Source organism: Triplophysa rosa, linkage group LG22 (assembly GCF_024868665.1).
Source record: "Triplophysa rosa linkage group LG22, Trosa_1v2, whole genome shotgun sequence".
Taxonomy (NCBI): Eukaryota; Metazoa; Chordata; class Actinopteri; order Cypriniformes; family Nemacheilidae; genus Triplophysa; species Triplophysa rosa.
Window position 1 is genome coordinate 9802542 of NC_079911.1, and position 22452 is coordinate 9824993.

The 22452-nt window shown below is 37.1% G+C and overlaps 1 pseudogene; it reads right to left on the reverse strand.

Moving 5' to 3' along the window:
* Window positions 1-16065: 16065 nt before the first annotated feature.
* LOC130545723 (cornifelin homolog) lies at window positions 16066-21967 on the reverse strand (annotated as a pseudogene).
* Window positions 21968-22452: the final 485 nt, after the last annotated feature.

A 22452-nucleotide genomic window follows, 5' to 3' on the forward strand; every position in this document is an offset into this window, starting at 1 on the left:
AGGAGTTTTGCTATAAATTTTGATTTTCATCGAAATTATTGGAATTTCTACTATTATTTTATCATAAGAAAAACGTTAAAGAAAAAACATGAAATAATAATGCAGCAGCTGATGGTTGTAGTCGAGGTGATTATTATAACAATGACATTATAGAACAATTCACAAATTAATTTCTAATTCCACATTTCACGTTTATCTTATTCGTCAATTTCGTAGGACCATTAACATGTTTTGTTTTTTTATTGTAAATTGTCATTAACAATGATCAATGTTCATCTTTCTGCTAAATTGACCAAAATATTGTATGAACAAACAGCAACACTTACACTCTTCTGGGGAGTAAATTTTAGGGTTTTTTACAGATATTTTCATCGTAATGCGTCACTATAATTTTGTTTTCGGAACATAGATTAAACGATTTTAACTTTTACAAAACGATTTCTAAAATAGAATAACTTCTGACTGGTCCTAAGCAGGGGTTCATTTCTGTCTTTTAACTGGGAGACGACATAGACGCAGAGAATCATGATACCATTATAGCTATAGCTTAAAACTTCAGTTACTTTACGCACGCCTGCACCTTTTCAACGTGTTTTAAAGCACGTCAATAATTTAGTTACAGATCAATATTTGCTAAAACATTAATATTACCGTATCGAGCCCTTTGTAATTATCACGTAAGCCTATCATCATTTCAATGTTTCTCATTTATTGCAACCGGAAACAGTCGTCTTCACAGCTGTGCGCAAAAAGGAGCTACTGTTGGCGCTTGGAGAGCACTCCCATGCGTTTATTTAATCGGGAGTGTTGGGACACCCGATCTTCTGACAGCGGATCTAAGTGGTTCCTTGTAATCTGCCACGTAAAAATGATTATGCTCTTTTGGCCTGGCCGCCGCGTTTGATTAGCTTCAGGGGTGGGAGCTGGTGTGGAGCAAATCCGTTTACTTTGAAGTAGTTGATATTTTAATAGACCATTAGTGAGTGCTGACGCTAAAAAGCCTCCTTCCCTCGGGAGCTCGGCCTTCGTCCAGTGGCTGAAGACGCTTACGTCATCCTGTGATGCCTGTCGTTGACCCATGGTCACTGTTTCGCTCTTATTTCGCACTCTTTGCTTTTATCTTGACGATAGATAGATAGATAGATAGATAGATAGATAGATAGATAGATAGATAGATAGATAGATAGATAGATAGATAGATAGATAGATAGATAGATAGATAGATAGATAGATAGATAGATAGATCTCGCGCAGCGAGAAGAGCTCGGACCCACTCCTTAGCTTTGACCTATGCAGCCAATTTAGAAGCCGAGAATCAATAGATTGATGAAAACTGAATTAAAAGCGTGAAATCCCTCGCTCAAAGAGCAAATAAAGGAATGGTTGGCGAATTGTTGGAGTAATTACCGGGATCTGCATATGAGCGGGTACGCGTGCCACCCTGCCCCCGGCGCTGTTTTTATTGCGCGTGTCTGCCGTTATCAATTCCGCCGAACATTTTAAATGGGAGTCTGGCAGGCCCGCAGTATAAAAGCGCTCAGATAATATGCAAAAAAGACGACGCTGCTTTTGAATAATAAATGACGCACTTTTATAGCGGCTTTAAAACACCTGTGATGCTACGATATGAAAAGACCATGATAAGTAATAGTGCATTTAAAAAGGATCTAGTATGTTTTTATTACTATATTTTAAAAAGCATAGAGTGAGAGAGACGGCGGGAAGGAAATGGGCCGAATAAGGAGGGGCTGGGAGCGGGAGAGATATCTGTATTATTGCAATAAAAGCCAAGAAAAAGTGAAAGGCGCCGAAATTCCCTCCCAGCGAAATACCCTGCTTAATGAAAGTTTAGAGTCTCTCTCTATCTCTCTGCGCCACGCGCGTCTCTGCCCATGAAATATTAACTAAAATGTTATATAAAGCTCAGCGCCTAATGTCCTTTATGGCTTTTCTTTGTTTTTCTTGTTGTTTTTCTTGCTTATTATTCTTGGACTGTAATAGAACTCCTTTTAATTTGGTTTACATGGTGCGTCATCTGCGCCCCAGTATTTTTCTTTCTTTCTTTCTTATTTTATTATTTATTCATTCATTCATTCATTCATTAAGACTTCAGATATTTCCTCAAAATGCACATACTTGGGTGTTATTTTGTCCCCACAAATATCCCACTGAGAATGATAAAATCCTTCAAGTTACAGAAACCGGCACTTGACAAAATTTTGCCACAGTGAGATGCAGAATTTGATCAAAACCCCTGAAATGTTGATCTGATTTATTTTAAGCGTACTAACATGTTAAACAAAGTGTTTGTGTATTGCCAAAATTTGGCCTTTCTTTACTCTCTATTCTCTTCTATTTTATCTTTATCTGTAAATTATGACTGTAATTATACTTTTTTGTTGTTTACTTTGTTGTTGTTTTTATTCTTATTGCTTTTGTTAATTATCCATAATGTATGGTAATATAAATCTATTTGTCTTCATTTACTATATACTGTACGGAAAAGCAGCTGAATCAGGAAAGACCCCCTACTGTGGGTTACTGTAAACAGAAGCAGATCTGTCTGTGTGTTTGGATATGGGGGGAGGTACTGCCACAGGGTTGTGCTTTTAGAGATCTCCAAAACTGCTCCTGATTGAAGAACCTGGAAAAAAGAGAGAGATCGTGCAATGGACAGCTGTTTAAGACAATAGAGCAGGCTTTAGTGTAACCTGCTCACTGGGAGCATTTCAGCAACAAAGAGCCAAAGAGGAGTTGCCCCAGGGATGAAATGGATAGCCTCTCTCTCTCTCTTCCCCTCATCTGGAGCTCTCTCGCTCACTCGCTCGCTTTGGTTCGCGCAGACATATAAGTGCATCTCTGTGTCTCATTATTGCTCAATGTTCAGATGAGCTACGCTCCATTGAGTGAAGATGTGGAGAGAGTTTAACACACCACGCTGCATAGAAATGAGCCGCAATCGGAAGTGTGTGTGTGTTTGAATACCACGTTTGATGTTCTGCAAGAATTGTGGTCTTGTAAATGCTTCACTATGGCCATTTACTGTCTCCACAATCTGTCGGTTTTGATGAGCTTTTATCAGCAGCTGAAGAAATACTTCCCAATTTCCACTGACTAAACTACTGAGCAAATCCACTACAAACAATACACCAATACTACAATAGTTTAAGTCAAAAATACAAACCTCATATATTAAATGACATGAAACATTATTGGCAATCCTTTGAAGATGTAAAAGGTAAATCAGACCTGATGCAGAATTCTTGATGCATTGATGTAACAGGTCTGCAGGTACAAAGTCATCATCAGAATGGACAGATGTGATTGCCAATGTGTGCCAGAGGGGACGGTGGGTCTGTGATCTTAAGCATGCGGAGAGCAGAACCGCTGCTCTGATGGTTGAGTGCGTGGCTCTGTTTTGCTTTAATGGCAGACAAGGTGGGGGGGAGTGCATGTTTGAGGGGGCCTGCAGGAACAGTTTCAAAAGTACATGTGTAATCTGACTTTTTGGAAAAACTTGTTGGGACTCTTGGGGACTGTGCAGTTTATAATCAAATTCTGAGACGCATTTGGATAGCATATATTGCACTTTTCCAAAAGATATTGTGTGCTTTTTTTTAAACATTTCAATTACATTTTACATTTCTTATTTGTGCTTTGTGTTTTTTTCCATGTCTGTGTGCACATGCTCGTGCATTGATACGCCGAACATGTGTGTGTGTGCATGTTGTGTGTGTCATGTCAGTGTCAGCCACGCCATGAATCGTGTCAGAGCCACTCAATAAAAGGCGATTATGTAGTGTGTCGCTGTGCTTCTCTTTGTCTTCCTAACGACTGGCTTTTGACCTTCTCACCCTGCCTGCTGCCTGTCGGTGGGAGGGGAGGGAGCACGGACCAGCTGCCACCAGCCTTACTGCCCCTCTCCTTGGCAAAGGCCTCGACTACAGCCCCTGCTCCTCCCAGCACGCTGTGCCCTCAGGGTGGAGCAAGCTGTTGAGCCACCAGTCTCCCTGCTGTCCCACCTGCCCTACACACATCTATACACGCACACACTGTCTCTCAGCATCGCCCGAGGCATCGCTGTCTCATCTAGTCTCTCATTCATCTCCCGGACGTTCATACTAATTCATGCGCTGCTCATTTCCAGCCCTTTAATTCTTTGTGCTCTCTCTTTTAATGTTGGTTTTAGCTCTATTCTTCTCGAAAACAAGTTGTTTCCCCTTCAAGTGTTTTTATGTCTGTTTACACAGGTTAGTGCCAGTTTTAGGTTGCATTATGTGGTGACACAAACTTACAACTTGTGGTTCCGTTTATAGAGTGTTAAAGTGGTTCAAAAGTGTTTGTGAGATTGTCTGTTTCTGCCGTTCTTATTTGCGGTGTAAGTTTGTGCTGACATCCAACGTGAAGTTAAAGCGGGATTTGAGGCATATTACTGCAAGCGTTGGCCATAGAAGTATAAGCAGATGATTCTATAATATAGAAATTGAGGCAATATTAGACCTTTTAAATGAATAAGATTATAAAAGTAAGGGATAGTTCACCCAAAATGAAAATGCTGTCATAATTTGCTCACCCTCACAATGTTTCAGGCCTGTATAATTTTTGTTGCTTTGCTGAACACACAAAAAACACTTTTGAAAGAATGTTAGTTACCAAAGATTTCTGGGGCACTACTGACCACAATTTACAATGAAAATAAAAATTTACGATGGTAGTCAATGGTGCCCAAAAACGGTTTTCTTTCCCACATTCTTCAAAATATCGTCTTTTGTGTTATACATAGCAACGAAATGTATACAGATTTGGAACGACTTGGGGGTGAGTAAATGATGACTTTCATTTTTGGGTGAACTAATCCATTACAGTTTTTCTCGATTGCTTAAACACATTTCTTGAAATTATGCCTCGTATTCTCAAAACAGTGAACACAAATCCATAACATCTCACCCAATTCCCCAAACATCCTATTTTCAGGTCAAAATGAAGCTCTCTTCTCTAAACCATTCAAACTTGCTGAAAAACCAAACTTTTCCCCCAGATATGACACACAAGCCCTCAAAAACACCCACACTGCAACATAGTCTTAAACACTGGTGAGATAAATTCAAAACACTGTTATTAAAATCTCTTTGTGGGACTTAAGAATAATTTGACAGATTAGTGTTTATTAGAATATACAACATAAAAGAGTGCACATAGAGCAAAGTACAAGAATGAGCTTTAGGAAAAAATAAAAATAAAACATTACACTATTGGAAAGTAGATGAAGATGATCTTACAAGACAAGAAAAGTTCAAAAACCAAAGAACAATTTACAGTAAACTGGTCATGCAACACAATTCAGTACACATCTGCACAAATAACATTTACATTCAGGCATTTAGCAGATGCTTTTATCCAAAGCGACTTACAGAGAAGATAAAGGAAACAAAACAGTGAGGCGATTTGTCAATAGGAGGCGATGTAAAAAATATGGCATCCTCTGCACCTTTGGCCCAATTTCGTAAAAGTGTACTATTTTCTGCAAAAATACGGAACAGGTAAAAAAGGCTACAAATGCACATTTGTAAACTTGATAATCACAAATTTGAGGGTGTACACATGCTACAGTTTACTGGATACAGAATAGTGAAATTTCTCTCATATAAAGTGTGTACTGTGATTATACTGTCTATAATGTTTACTGTAAGTAGTATAAAGCGCAGTAGATGATTCTAGGATGCACACTTACCTGTGCTCCTATTGATATTATCCTGAGATTCTGGTTGGTGTGTCATCAGTTTTGCAACTGAATGTTTACTGATGGACAAATGTGTGCTATTTGAGTTTACAACTTGACACTTCAGTTAATTATATTGTGTGTTTGTGTTTTCTGAATGAGAACATGGTTAAACCTTTGCAAACTGAGGCTGTTTGTGTGTGGGGTTTGTACAAGTTGGTGTATTGTTCTGAGAATGTGTTTATGGTTGTCAGAAAATGGTGAGTTGTTTCATGAATTGTGTGTTAGCAATCGAGAAAAACTGTAACATGTTGTAAGATATACTGTTATTATGAAAGGTTGGAATATATTTGTATGTCGTTTATTCTGCACTTTGCTATTTCCATTTCAATCATTTAAACATATTTTAACAAAATTAAAAACTTACACTACTGTAGCAATGTCCACAGACACTTTAGCAAACCAGAATAGTTTCGGTCATTGAGGAGACTTTCCTTTGACTTCTGCTGCTTTCATACAGAGAAAATGATCTAATCTATCCCCTAAAACCAACCTCACAAAACTCTTGAAATTTTAGAATTTCTTTATTTTCATTTAAGTTTTTCCTTTTTGAGTCCATTTGGCTGGTTCCCGCAATATCTAAAAGGTGATTTTTGGTTCTTTTGTTTTTGTTTGGTTTCCACAATATAGGCACAACCTGCCCCTCCCACACACACACCCAGACACACACACACACTTTTTCTGCTATTTTCTTTCTGACATCTCCATGATGGATGGCTTTCAAACACACACTTTATGAGCTGAGCATTCATCTGGATTCACAGCATCCACAACCAGATTTATCTGGGACGTGTATGAATGTGTGTGTTAGTGTGTGTGTGCGCACGCTGAATGTGAGAAAAAAAACTGGGTAGAGACAGAGTTAGGTGTGGGGAAATTGCATGCATGTTTTTCAACATGAATGGAATAATTCTGTTTTCTTTTCTTTTTAATGTTTAACTTTTATTTAGAATTAATGTTATGTTTTAAGTTATACACATTTTTTCTACATTTACATTAAGATTTATAATTTGGTAATTTTAGAAATGTCCACAAGTGAACCCTGATCCTCTTCTAAACAAGTGTCAATCAAAGCTTGTGGGTGTAACTTTTGGTCTCGGTTGAAAGACCATTGGCACTAAAGTTAGTAAAGAAGGTGTTTTGCAAGTTGACATAAGTTTAAGGAATGTCAGGACTATGGTGTTGAATTTAGTTATTCTCTCTCTCTCTCTCTCTCTCTCTCTCTCTCTCTCTCTCTCTCTCTCTCTCTCGCTCTCGCTCTCTCCTCCCCACTTTTCAGAGCGATTAACGCCCGGAGGATAAGACAATAAATCCTGGCCGCGCTGAATGAACGCCATTCATCATATTCATTTTCCTGTCGATACAATTATGAAAAGCCTCTGGCCTTTCTCTCTTTCTCTGGAACTCAATTCGGCTCAGGGAAAACGCAATTAGTGTGTGAGAGTAGGAGCGGGCTATCTTCAACTCCCTCTCCTCGCTTCATGCAGTCCTCCATCCGATCTCACACATCTCTGCCACTCCTTCAACTTTTCCCGTTCCGTTATTCCCCTCTTACGGGGTGGGTGCAGGGAGGTGTGTGATCTGTTCCATTCCGAGTTGAGAAGTTGCCCTATCTGTCCATCTGTTCCATGCGGTCGGTAGTTGGAACTCAGACTGACACCTGCTGGTCAGCGTCTCTGTTGACCGCGAAACGCAAATTCGAAACCTTATTGATTTATGGTGATATGTTTATAAAGCACTTTGCTGTCCGACACCACTTTGCTGGCACGTGTGTGTGTTCAAACAACAGACTAAGGGAAGTGATGATACATGCTTTTATAATGCACACTGTATCATACTGTACCCGCGATGAAGTATAAACTTTGCGTCAGAGAGAAAATAAATTTCCATTGCTCTGTGCGCGTGTGTTATTCCGGCAGAATAATTTGTTTCAATGTAATGTTTCTATTTGAGTTAGAGACGACGACAGCGTGAACCATAAAGCGGAATACTTGCTGTACTGCGAATATATCACTGTATTTTATGAACATCCTAAAATATCATTTACGCTCTCCGAGCAGCGCTGAGCTCATGAGGAATAGATTAGCTGAAATAGAGAGGAGAGATTCTAGAATCCCTTAACGCTTTTCAAAGCAAAACTCTTTTTTTCGGCATTATAAAGAGAGGGAGAACTCAGTGGCCGGAGGATGTGGACGGCGAGAGGTGGAGTGTACAGGTGAATGAAACAAGCAAGGAGAAATAGAGCCACTTATGAAAGCATGAGGGGGTGAGAGAGACCCAAGAACAGCAGAGCAATAAGGTGAGTAACCAGCCCTCTGGCCCTATGCTGCCAGACTATTTAAAAGTTATTAACACACATCTTAAAAAGGTACGGCGAGCGAGAGAGAGAGAGAGAGAGTCAAGGAAGGCAGATAAGAAAAGAAAGACTAAAAATCTTTACTTTGCGACAAGATCCAGATAGATGGATGGATGATTGAACGCACAGGAGTGATACATTGAAGGAGAGAGAGAGACAGGCCAGGTGTGGGGCCAGTCGTCCTCTGTGGGTCTCGTCCCCCTCCGCCCACCCCCCCTCCTGGTGCTAATTGATTCTGGCTGCTCTGAGCTGATTAGTGTGAGGGCTCATGGGGTCTGAAGGCTTGAGCCAGCTGTCTCAGAGCAACGTGTACCCTACCGCCCACCTGAAGCACTGACGCCCCCAACTGGAGTGGCAGTATACTGCCCCAGCACAAGGGGGAGGGCGGGGGCAGGGAGATAAATAGAGTGGACAGGAGATGCAACACTCTCTTAATGTCATTTTGATTGCCTTCAGATGCTGTTGTAAGGGATGCAGAGTAATTAGTTAATAGGTAATTAGTAATTATTGTGTGCTTAGCAGATTAAGTGCTTGAAGCTGTGAAGTGCTGCTGTGATAAGTCTCTGTGGTGATGCGTCGTATTGACACATACAGAGGTAAAAACTGTGGCGAACAAGCATACGCTTGCAGTTATTTATTGCACATTATATCTTACATAATAATACATTATTCAGCCACGAAAAACAAAAAGGGACCATTTTAAAATGATTTACTATAGGGGTAGGCCTACGTGTTTAGGTAAAATGCTCATTTTTGTGTCATTCTGTGAACTGCTAACACTATTTCTTCGTAATTTAAAATGAAAAGAATGTTTCTATTTGCATTTACGTGCAGAAAATTAAAACTGGAGAAACAGGTCAAAATAACAGAAAAGATGCTCTGTATTTTTTCAGACCTCAAATAGGCCTACTGCAAAGAAAACAAGTTCGAAAATTATTTTTGACGTGATATCAATTTTTATCACAGTTTTCATGTCATGCTGTCAGTCTTTCACATTGCTGTTGGATGACTCTGAGGTTTGATTTGGTTGAAATTCAACAGACACTGGACTGGAATGTCCACAGACATCTAGAAATGCTGCTTAAGTGAAAATATGAAATAGTCTCTTAATGTTTTATGCGGCTGTATGTGTATTGATAGATACAAGAAAATATATATTTTTGAAAAATGTCAGTAACCAAACATTGACCCTCACTGACTTTCATTGGTTTGACACAAAACCCACTAAGACATTTCTCAAAATATCTTCTTTTGTGGTCCGAAGAAGAAAGAAAGTCATACAGGTTTTGAACAACGTGAGGTTGACTAAGAATTTTCTTTTGGGGTGAACGGTCCCTTTAAGAATTCACATTTTAGACATACTTGTACTTTTACATTGTTGTATACTGTTGTAAGTAAATAATGACATTTGTCAGACACTTAGGCAAATGTCAGGACATTTTCATAAACATTTAGTTGATGAGAACAAAACAAAACGAGAATTGTGAATAAAGTAAATGTAAATGTATATTCTCAGTGCGAAAGTCAGAACGTGTGTTTGCATTCACATTTTTCACCCCTTCAGAGAACAGATAAGCAGACGACAGCCCAACATAAATTCTCATCTACTATCATCTGAAGTGTGTGGGTGTATACAGATTGAATATTTGTTAATGTTTGCCTGTTTTGATTAAGAGACAAAGTTTTGTTTCTGTGTACCTGTGCCTTTGCGCTGGCATATACGTACAGTATATGTGTGAGAGTGTATCTGTTTGTGTGTGTACGTGTTTGGTAATTGGCTGTATATTAAAGATAGTTGTGATCCAGCCCTCTCTAACACAGCAATAAAGCTCACTTAGAGTGTTTTATTAAAAACAGCCAGCGAGGGGGGGGGGATGGGTTGGCAGAAACGTAACAACACAAAAATATTGGACTTTTTCCTGTATCATTTTTTGTCTTTAAAAAGTCCAAATGACCACTCAAATTGGGTAGTGCATCATTTTCTGTCACGCAGCCGAAAGCGTGGCAGACAGTTCTAATTCATCATTTTGGTGATTTAATAGCTGAGAAATATATTAAAATAATAAAATGTGGGCTGAAATGCCCTGGATTTGCAGTGATAAATAGCCCTCTCTGGCCTGATCGGATTAGTCGCGCTAACAGATATATTGCGGTCAGGATTCACGCAGGCACGCGCGATTGTTTTCCAATAAAAAGTTGCATATTAAATTCCAACACAGAAAAGGAGGGGAGAGGCCCTTCTATCTACAAACCCTCCAGAAAAAGAGATGGAGCGGAAAAAGAGAGAGATAAATGTAAAGAGGGAATAAGGGATTTTAAGTGTTACACCGATACCATGCAGAGATATATTGCCAGAGCAGAGCCACCACAGCCGATAAGTAAGCTACTTAAACTTATTTATCTGGACATTTATAGCAAATTCTCACACATACATAATTCCTCATGCTCGGAGAGTCATATTAGCATGCTCACAAGCTCATAAACTTTCATTTAAACTCTCTCTCTCTCCCCCTCTCTCGCTCTCTCTCACCCCCTCCCTCCGTTCTTCGGTTTCCCCGTGGAAAACATTTGGAGTCTCATTGTCCTCAGACTCATCAGCAAGCGCTTGATTGTAATTAATTATCTCATTTGTTTATGCAAATGTCTGCAATTAAGTCATATTGTTTGTTAAAGAGATAATTTTCTAAATCAAAAAAAGATGTCCTGTGTCTGAGAGCAAATGATGTTCGTCTAATTAAGCACATTAGTCCAAATTTGTAATTAACAGCGCATAATTAGGTGGGAAGGTATTCGGTGTGTGCGTGACGTCATCGAGGGTTTAAATGCGCTGACGGAGGGTCCGACAGACAGGTGGGCAGCTAGACAGACGGAAAAATAAATACAATGCGAAAGAGAATTTAGAAAACCATGTGTTTGTGTGTGGACGCAAACATGTGGATGTGGATTGATCGAATCTTGTAACATGCCGTCATCCTTTTGGACCGAGAAATATCCCTGTGTTACATTGAATTTAATGTTTTCCAGTGCAATCAATGTCTTTCATTTGCTTTGATCCCCACCCAAATAATGCCTGACTGTTTATAGAAGGGTCAGTGCATGTGTGTATGGAGAGGAGAAGGTGTTCAGGGTCAAAGCGGTTGAAGAATAAAGGATTAAATATATTTCATTATTACTTCCAAAAATTACCTGAGGGGGGGATGCAAGGAGAACTGATTAGAAAGAGGGATGAAGAGGAGAGAGGAAGAATAAGAAAACAAAAGCCACTGAGAGAGAGAGCGAGATCTCACAACAGTCTGATATAAATCATAACAATCATAACCTCAGGGCTCTTCGTGATAAAGAAGAGAGAGAGAGAGTTTAGGACACTATACAAATATAGCCACATCCTACAGCCACAGGAGTTTGTTGAGATATACTGTATATTTGGCAAAATATGAGGGTTGATACACAATGAATATTGCCAAGTTTGCAACATACAAAGTGAATTATGAGGGCCTTAAAAACGAATTGAGCATAGGTGATTTTACGACAATATATAGGTCGACTGTGTATAGTTTCCAAGAGTGCAGACAATTGACATCCTCACTATTTATTCAAATATTTTATTGAAGATGCAATAAAATGTTTATATGCATGATGTATTGATGATTTTGGAGTTTAAACTGAAGAATTTGGAGGCTTGGCAAAAAAAATACACAACACATGAGTAGTTTATAAAGACATAACCCAATAAAATGACTACAAAATATTACCACAGAAGAGGATTAACAAACATTATTAAGAGATGAAATTATAGTCAGTATATGCTTTATTTCCTGTGAGCTTTTTGTTTTTTTCTATGCATTTTTGAATTTTGTATATTACAACAGTGGTTCTCAAACTGAGGGCCGTGGCCCCAAGATGGATCCAGGGGGGGCACAGTTTTGTGGTACTTTAGGAAATATAGACATTTATAATAAATGTTGTGCACTCAAATGTCTGAAAAATAAGACTGCCAACCAAAAGAATTGATGTTCCGGCATTGTAAAATTAAATATGTTTTTGGTTTAATTAAAATTCTCTTTAAGATCATAAGGGGGCCTTAAACTGAAAACGTTTGAGAACCACTGTATTAGAAAACAACACATATTCCTGCCCTGATATGCTGTAGTTTGCCTTTTTGTCAAATCATTTTGTCCAATAAAAACCATAAATGTTTATAGTTTTGTCCATATAGGCATATGCTTTAATCTAACCTGAGGGGTATTAAAAGTCAATTTTCTACAAATATACCCCTATATGACATCACTTTGGTCCAGTACTGTATTATCACACAGGTAACTATAACTCTTAATTTGCAATTTCATACAATTTAATCATTATATTTTTGGCCCATAACAATGATTATATATTTTTCATGTTAATTTGTACAATTATATGTTAGAGTATTGCTTGTATACACATTGCCATGTAAAGTTTGTGCTTGTGTTTATCAAAAACTGTTTTTGATTTATCACAGAGCAAAAGCAAAAGAATAATGTACCAAGACTTTAAGCTGTGTGTCTATAAAGAAAGTGACACAGTATTGGGAGTTTATTTCTCAATACTGAGAAAAATGAAATGGGGTGGAAGTGTCCCAATCTAGTCCCGATCTCCCTAATATATTGTTGGTTCATTATCTACATGGATTTGTTCTATATGTTTGGATGAGTCTTTATGTAAAATTTCTTCTTTCCCTCTGTGTGTCAGTACCATGTGTGCACATCAGTGTGTGTGCACGTGTTTGTGGCCTGTTTTGCAGGAAGACAGCTAAAATGAGACATCTATCTCTTTTGGGCTGGAAATTGACTCTGAAGAGATTTTGCCAGACCGGCCGTGTACCAAACAAGCTACAAATGAACAAATAACACAAGAATGTTGCTCTGTGCTTTTGAAGAAAATGACGACTCTCAATGAGAGGGGGCTGGAATAGCACTGCAGGATGACAGAACAACCAGCAGATATCAAAAGCAGAAAGGAAACAAGAGAAACACAGAATGGAGTGAAATTTTGTCTAGAAAGCATTGAAATGGTGATCATTTGTTCTTGTGTGACTGGAGTCTACGGTCCAGCCATCTTTATATCTTCCGTTACGTTGACCACTGGAGGGGGCCAATATCATCACTCCGTAATTGGTTTTTAGTTTTAATTTCTTTGTGTTTAACACAAATAGGATGGTTCTATTAATGTTAAGTAGGCTTGTGTAATAAGTTTCTATGACCTGCAGGAATTTCTAATAATTAATTCAAGCAAAAGCCTAATGACCTTCTAATCTGTAGCATTTATGAAGAACATTAGTCTCTCTCTCTCTCTCTCACACACACACACACACACACACACACACACACACACACACACACACACAGTCTCACTCACTCACTCCCTCATCTCTCTCTCTCTTTGCTAAGAAAGGCTAATTAAAATAGCCATTTGGCAGGATAGCGTCCTAATTGCTATTCCCATCATTGCTGGTCGATTGGGAGGCGATAGTGGAAGGGGAAAGAGAGAGCGAGGCAAAGAAAAGATGAGCGAGAAGAAGATTGATAATGAGATAACGAGTCATTAGAAGCATACATTAGCGATTACAGCCCAGGCTAATGTCCCCTCTCTTGGTTGTATCATTCTGTCCCTGTCTGTGCTTCAAGCTAGCTGTTCTCATATCTGGAGAAATGATTGTTCTCCTTTGGCCGATAAAGAGCAGGCGAAACTCTCATCACTGCGTTACGATGCGTATTGGACGGATCATCACATGTTTTGCTTCAATAAAAACATTGCATTTTGATGCTTAATGCATATAAAATCAATACAGAATGTCTTTAGTTTGGTGAATATATCCATAGCGCCATCTGCTGGTGATCTTTTGTTCATTTGGTCTGCGTTGAAAGAAAATGTTAAGATTTTAAGAACAACTTCGAAGCTTTTATTTTTTTTATGCATTACAATGTCACTAAACCATGTTCAACATAATCAAAAGTGAATGGTTACAATCAAATTGCTGCATTTCTGGAACTGCACGTGATTAAATATATTTTTTAATAAGCACACACACACCACTGTGGCTCTGCTTGGTGGAACTGGATATCACATCTTAAACAAGCTAACTAGTTTATGCAAACCAACTTAAACCATTCATTCAAATCTTGCACTGAGTTACATCACGCCGGACAAGCCGGAATATTGAACTGCAGCTGTTTCTCACTGGCGCTTCAACTTTTTTGTGCTAATGCCCTTAAATGCATTATTATGCAAAAATGAGGATTATAAGGATTCCAGGAAGCAATCTGTTCCTAATCACCAGCGTACAGTTTAGTCTTGGTAGGGAAAAGAGAAAGAAAGAAAGAAAGAAAGAAAGAAAGAAAGAAAGAAAGAAAGAAAGAAAGAAAGAAAGAAAGAAAGAAAGAAAGAAAGAAAGAAAAAATAAAGACAAAATGAGGACAGGGGGAATATATTTTCCAAATTCCTCGCTGAATTCTTTTCTCCCTGCTCTTAAGTTTTGGAATTGGAATTTTATTGCTTTCTTTCAAAACCGTATTGCTCTCCTTCAGAATATTAATGATCTCTTTCAGGATCTTACTGCTTTCCCTTAGAGCTTTATGGTTGCTGTCTTTCGCTGCCTTGTTTGTCTGTTTTGTCTTTGTGTGTGTCCAGACTCTGTATAGACAACCCCCAAAGTCAGCAGATACATGAATAACCTCAATGCAGCTACATCCAGACAGTAGTGAGACTATGTGGACATGTCGTAGGCCTCAGCGTGCGTGCACATTCATTGTGCAGGACAAATTCAATGGAGAATTGTCGTGAGGATGCACAGGCTGGTAGACCAGAGCACCTCTGCATGTTCTGATGTTGCGCCGGGTTTTCCAAGATGTCCTTCAGAGCCTCCAGGAATTCTTCGGTGGTGCATGTGGCTGTGTCTATAATACGTGCTGCCCAAGTGTAGAAAATAGCAAAGATAGCAAAGACCATTGGTGCCCCTTTGAGCCTCGGTCTTTGGATGGCCCAGTAAGTCATTCTGTGATTCATGATGGAAGCAGCTGAGTGTTGTTCTTTTTTTCTGAGCTTCAATGGAACAGAGATGTAGAAAGCTGAGCTCTCTGGATGATTCACATTCAGCTGGTGTCCACATGAATGCAATTTTATCACCAGCACCTAGGGGGCAGTAATAAAGCAGTCACATTTTGATTACAGTAATAAGTTGAACTGCATTTCTTTCTGAATGATTTGCAAAGAGAATGTATTATTGTGGATTTTTATATTATAAAGGAGGATATTTAAAATGTTATACATTCAGATGTGCTCCCACCAACTCACAGGACCTACAAGTCATATGAAGTCATATACTGTATGAGGTCTTATAAATGAAAGTCAAATGGGTCGAAGCGAAAAATCAGAATTGGCATTATAACCAGGGTACAGTAAGGAGAAATGTCCACAAAAGGAAAGTGAGGGGAACGTATCCACAGATTATTTTGTTTTTCAATATGAGCATTAATATAAGCATTTTAGAGGAGCAGACTTTTCTTATTGACTAAAGTTTGTTATAGTGATATAGTTACACTATATCAGTCCATTTAAACACTTTAGCAGTATTCATTTGAACTATTTCAGAACCACAATAAAGATTGATTTATTAAGATTCTGAAATAAAATAAAATAATACAAAAGTGTGGGAATTATATAGTGATTCAAAACCATTTGAACATTTATTAAAAGTTATTTTAACCTTGTGTCTAAATCACAACCACACCAGTTCCACCTGTATGGATGGCAAAATTACTCAAGATAAAATCATTAAATAATACATTTATAATAATAAATCGTTAAATACATACATTTTTAAACATAAACAAAAATATCATTTAATTATTAATTCATCAAACAAACTAATAATGTTACCTTTTATTTTGTTTTAGCATTTATTTGCACACATTTTAGCATTATTTCTGTTAGATTGCTTGTTTATTTAACCACAAGCTTGTGTCATTATATTTTTAGAGATACTTTACTCAACAATAGTGGGCGTCAACTCTTGAACTCGATTTCTTTGGTCTTTCCAGATTAGGCGCATTTTTCTTGTTTTCTGTGGCTAAGCATGGTGTCATGTTAACCCTTGCAGATAGAATGTTGACAATGAAGTTCAAAAAATATCAGAGAGATGTTGGCTGAAGTCAGTGCAGACAGTAAGATTGGCTTCTTTTTAACATTCAGCACTATGTTTGTCTGAAAAATACAGTTTCATAATGATTCGCGACTTTCATGGAACTGAGAATTCCTAAAAAATTTAAAGCATATATGTATATTTTGATTAATTTGACAAAACCTCTGTAGAAATAAGTATATGCTATTTATACAGCCTCATATTTATATATCATTACTTGAAAGCCAGTCCAGTATTTAATTGTTTATTCTTTACAAATGTGTTTACATCTATTTTTCCCAAAAGAAAATGCAAATGCTTACAAAGTTGTTTATCTGATGCTGAGGACAGAGAAGATAAAACTTCATCTGCATTTTCTAATCTGAAGCATAATATCTAAATATGAACATACAGTATGCAAATAGCTTTATATGTAATTTCATGAGAATCTAATGTGCACGTTATATTTAAAGTCAGTTACAGTAAATTACCATCAACCTCATTTAAAAGTAAATGTTTTAATTTTTGACAAATCCCATAATTACAAAGGACAAATGAAAGTGCAGTGTTGTAATTGTTCTGAAACTTAAAACGTAAACTGAAAATCAAATACAATGTGACATAACTGAAAGTAAAAGAAAAATTGTATGACTATATAAAAAGAATAACAACTGTAGTTTTTTATTCACAGCATATGATCAAACCCCATTTACAACGTGATTTAACTTAGATCAGTATGGCTGTTGGGGGTCCATGACTCCTGGGGCACCTTTTTTAATGAGTGATGATAATTGGCTGCTTGTGTAGGTGCATCATGGGTTGTGGGGTCACCATGGCTATGAGTTTTTTACGTTGTTTGATTTCCCTGTTCATCTGACACCAGGAACACGAAATACAACAACAGGACACCATGATATCTTCACAGAGACTGCCCTGTTGCAACACACATATACACAAACAAATATTTTTATTACCCTACATATATAAATAACATTTTTGAGGTGGCATGTTCGTCTTGAGAGATGTATCTGTAAATATACATTTATAAAACGTTTCATTTCACAAATTAGAAGAGTATAATCATATGACTTTTAATATGTTTTTGCGACGCGGGTCGTGGTACATTATAGCAATTTTACAAATTAATTTCATTAAATGCATCTTTGAAGCGCTCGTTGTTTTGGCCTGGTAAACAGTACCTGATCATGTCAGCAGGTGACACTGTTTCAACAAACGTAATTTATTCATTGCACGGGGTCATTAACAACTTATTTCTAAATTCTAATAATAAACTTTTACTGTTTTCAACATATCTTTGCAGATTTTTAGTTTTTGTGCAAACTTTAATCAATACAGTGTAGCCCTTGGTCATGGAGTAGGCCTAAAGTGAATAAACTGAATCAACAACTAATGTTGTTAAACTGGCTCTTTAGTTGGTAATGATCCATCTTATATAAGCAAATAATTTGCAGATGATTTACAGCTGTGAAAAAAATTAGGAGACCAGACCATTTCAAAGACAACTTTCTGTTTTCTGAATTTACCTTTTATAGGTATGTGTTTAGGTAAAGTGGTTATCTTTGTTTTATTCTGTGAACTACTAACAATATCTCTCCCAAAATTCAAACAAAAATATTGTTTATATTTGAATTTATTTGCAGAAAATGAAAACTGGAGAAACAGGTCAACATAACAAAAAATACAGAACATCTTTTCTAAGTCCTCAAATACTGCAAAGAAGTTCATATTCACTTTTAAGCAATACAACAGACATAGCCTATTTCTACATGTATTTAGGAAGTTAAAAATGTATTTTTTACGTCTCTTAAGAAGAAATTCTATTTTTGCATGGCATTATTGAGAAAGCAGATTTATGTGTCAGGGTTAAAAGTTATTTTCAGGGGGCTAAGCCCCCTATCCCTTCCAATCCTAGCAATGTCCCTGATGCAAAGTGACCTAAATTTTCTCAAATATCTTCTTTTGTATGTCACAGAACAAAGAATCATACACATGTCTGTGAATGACATGAAAGTGAATAAATGATGACATCATTTTTTATTAGATTTTTCAGTGAACTGTCCATCTAAGAGCCAGCAATAAGCATATAGTACACATTGCTACATTTACAAGTAATAGTATTGAGTCTCAAATGTCCTATTTACTCACTGAACTTAAATAAATAATCTAAATCTCTTGAATTTTTATTGCATTATTAAATAAACCACTAACAGTCTTTGCAAGAGCTTTAAATGGACAGTTCACCCAAAAATGAAAATTCTGTTATGATTTAGTGGTCGATCACACAGAACGCGTTTTTCATGTTTGAAAACGCGAGGTGTGCCGTGCTGCTTTTTCGGTTGGCTTTTTTAAAAGAGCAGCAAGCAGCGTTTTTTTATGTTGCTGAAACATCTGTACTGTCGGTCAAGGCATAGGCCTATAGTGCGAGCTCTCTATGCTGTTAACTGTCATAGTAACAGAAACTTTAAAACAGGTACAAGCAGAAGGTGCTCGCTTTGACCTTGCTCGGTTAATCCGCGACAGCCACCACAGGTTTCTCCTCCATCATTGCAATCTCCGAACGTTTCAAGCATGCAACTGTAAATTCCGCCACCACGACGGAAGCCCTGCCTTTCCATTCATTCGATTGGACAATGGAAAAAAATGCGCATGACGTCAAGCGCTTTTCTGCTCAGAGTTGATTTTTTCAACTTCAGGTGCTCAGAGTGCTCCGCCAAAATAAGAGCATAATAAGCATGCAAAACGCTCCCTGCCAACTGAAAACAATTCAGAAGAGTCGCGTCGAACATCAAAAAACGCATTCTGTGTGACTGGCCCCTATTACTCAACCTCAGATTATTACAAACCTATACATTTCTTTGTTCTGTTGAACACAAAGAAAGATATTTGCAAGAATGTTAGCAACTGACCGTTCTGGCACATCATTGACAGTACCGTCATCATTGACATACCGTAGGAGGGAAAATTACTGTATATTTCTTTGTTCTGTTTAACACAAAATTAGATATTTTTAAGAATTTAGGAAAGCAAACAGTTCGGGGCACATTTGAATCTCATTTTATTTTGTTCTACTATGGTAGTCAATTATGTCCCAGAAATGTCAGTTGCTAACATTCTTTCAAATATCTTTCAAGAAATATGACAGAATTTTCAATTTTGGGTGAACTATCCCTTTAAGAAAGTAGGTGTGGTGTGGTGATAATTATATTTTTGTTTCAGTTTGTTGTACTGGCAGAGGGAAAGTTACTCACCCCTATTTCATATCTGTGGCGAACTGCCACTCGCATTCCCAGAGTCACTGGCGGCACACATATTATAACCCCAAAAGCAGCCAGTAAACCCGGACCACACAAGTCTATCAGAGGCAGGCAGGTGCTCTCCCCAAACTCCCCAGTCGTGGAACAAGCAAAGCAAGGGCAACACCAGAATGCTTAGCAGCCTAAGAGCAAGAAAATTATAATCATTCTCAGCTTCTAGCCCAGCTTGATGGGATCAAATCTGATAAAATGCAAAGTGTGAATGTCAAATGTGCATTTTAGACACTGGCATTTATCACTCAGGCTAAATCTTTCATTGTAATGAACAGCAGAAATGCTCTTATTACGTTCTTTACGCAAGTCCTTTACCTGTAATGTAGCGTACTTACAAGATTTCCCGTCCTGGCAACAGTCACATATCCCTGAATTCCAAGAATTCATCTGAACATTTGACTTTGCATAAGGTTGCTGGACAACCACTGTATCAGCCATTGTTTGACTTGACTGACATGAAGGAAATACAAATGTAAAGGTTATTATCAAATGCTGGGTTATTTTCTGACCATTGGGTTATACTGTAAATGCTGGGTTGTTTCAAACCGAAATGCTGGGTTGTTTTAACCCATTGTTTGGTCAAACATATAATTTTCGGAGTTTATTTAACCCAACTGTTGGGTTGAAAATAGCCCAGCAATTTTAAGAGCTTGCATTTATTGTAATATTACGCCACCCGTAAAGGGATACTCCACCAAAAAATGAAAATTCTGTCATGGATTACTCACCCTCAAGTTGTTTCAAACTTGTAGTCTATATATATATATATATATATATATACTGTATATATATAAAACTGACATTTCTGGGTCAAAAAAATGGTATAAAGGTGCTCCAGAACTGTTTGTTTTCCTAATTTCTTTTTTTGTGTGTATTTAACAGAACAAAAATATACAATATTTTTCTACTGTGGTAGTCAATGGTGCCCCAGAAATATCAGTTGCTAACATTCATCCAAATATCTTTCTTTGTGTTTAACATAACAAAGAATTTCCTACAGATTTAGAACAATTTGAGAATGAGTAATTCATGACAGAATTTTCATTTGTGGGTGAACTGTCCCCTACTTGTTTCTTTGCAGTTTGTAAATCACAATCAAATAATGCTTTGTATCCAAACAGATCACTATTTTATTATATAAATAAAAAAAATAATCAACAGTCATTTATATTTATCTATAATTGTGGAAAAGAGGGGATCTTTTTGCTGTCCCTTTTACCTTTTATAACGCTACAATTTGTGTCCAGCACTTTTTGCTATGTTGGATTATTATGTCCAGCCATTTCCTTTAAGAACTACAGGTGCTGGTCATATAATTAGAATATCATCAAAAAGTTGATTTATTTCACTAATTCCATTCAAAAAGTGAAACTTGTATATTCATTCATTACACACAGACTGATATATTTCAAATGTTTATTTCTTTTAATTTGATGATTATAACTGACAACTAATGAAAATCCCAAATTCAGTATCTCAGAAAATTAGAATATTACTTGACCAATACAAAGAAAGTATGTATTGTAAGTATATTCTAATTATATGACCAGCACCTGTATGTGAACTCATATTAACCACTTCATCTTTTACATGTTATCACGGTGAGTTGCATTTTGTATAGTGACCAAAAAAACAAGCCAAAGAAATATTACGCAAAATACACTGTTTAACTGGGGTTGTGATGATAAAATTCCGGTCACAATTAGTGAAATCATAAAGGCTTTATATCAATGCATATAAGTATTGTCATAGAATTGAGTACAGAATTTTAATGAGCTGAGGAAATAATCTTTTGTGCACATATTACTTGTTTATTTAGAAAAAAAACATGATCAACAGTACAGTAGTGAACTTTAACCACAGATTGACTCCTGTACACGTTTCAGATTTTTGTGTTGTGGGCAGGAATGTGACCAAGTTAGAAAGGATTCATGTGCAGTTTTTCGAAAGAACTGAGCAACATTAAATTGATGCTTTTTTATTTGGATATATTCTGGCAAATAATTATTTACATGTTTTTTGTAAATTGTAAAGTTGACCCAGTTAGCGTTCAGTGCATTACACCTTAGTGAGTTTAAATCAAAACATGCAAACGTATCCAAAATTGTAGTTTCCATCACCAAAAAAACTGGATAGTATTCCTATTGTTAGTAACACAAAAAATTAAATCCAAGCAGTGAATGTGTTACATTATCAATGGACTTCTACAGAATACAAATATGTATTGCTTTTGTTATATATAACAAGGCCATTCAAACAAGTAAATATGCAGAAGTGTAACTGGTGAAGAAGAAATTACTTACTTTCTTCGCACGAGTTCAGCCACTACTGGTTCCATACAAAGTGAGGGTAGCATATTTATAGAGCTGAGAAGGAAAGAGATTTGTGTAAAAATATGTTTGTTTACGTCAAAGAGGGAAAAATGCGGCTAAACCAGAACACAGTGGGGTGTTACAGGTATCTTTGTTACTTCTGGACTCTGTAGAAATTACCGTATTACTGGCAGCAGTTTGCCTGAAACTTATTGTAGATTTACATTTATGTAATTTACTGGCAACAGTTTGTTCAAACATAAATGAACATTAAACATTAACTAGTCTTTAACTTTACAGAAAAAAAACACTATACAATAACACATGCAAAGCATTCTGGGAACCAAAAGGTTGATGGGGATTTTTGGTTCCCAGAATGCTTTGCATGAGGCTTTTATTTTATAGTTTTTTTCTACAGTAAATTACAGTAAATCTACAGTAAATTACTGGCAACTAGCTGCATAGCAACAAAAAAATTACAAAATTAGGTCGTTTGGAAGGACATGAGGGTGAGTAATTTA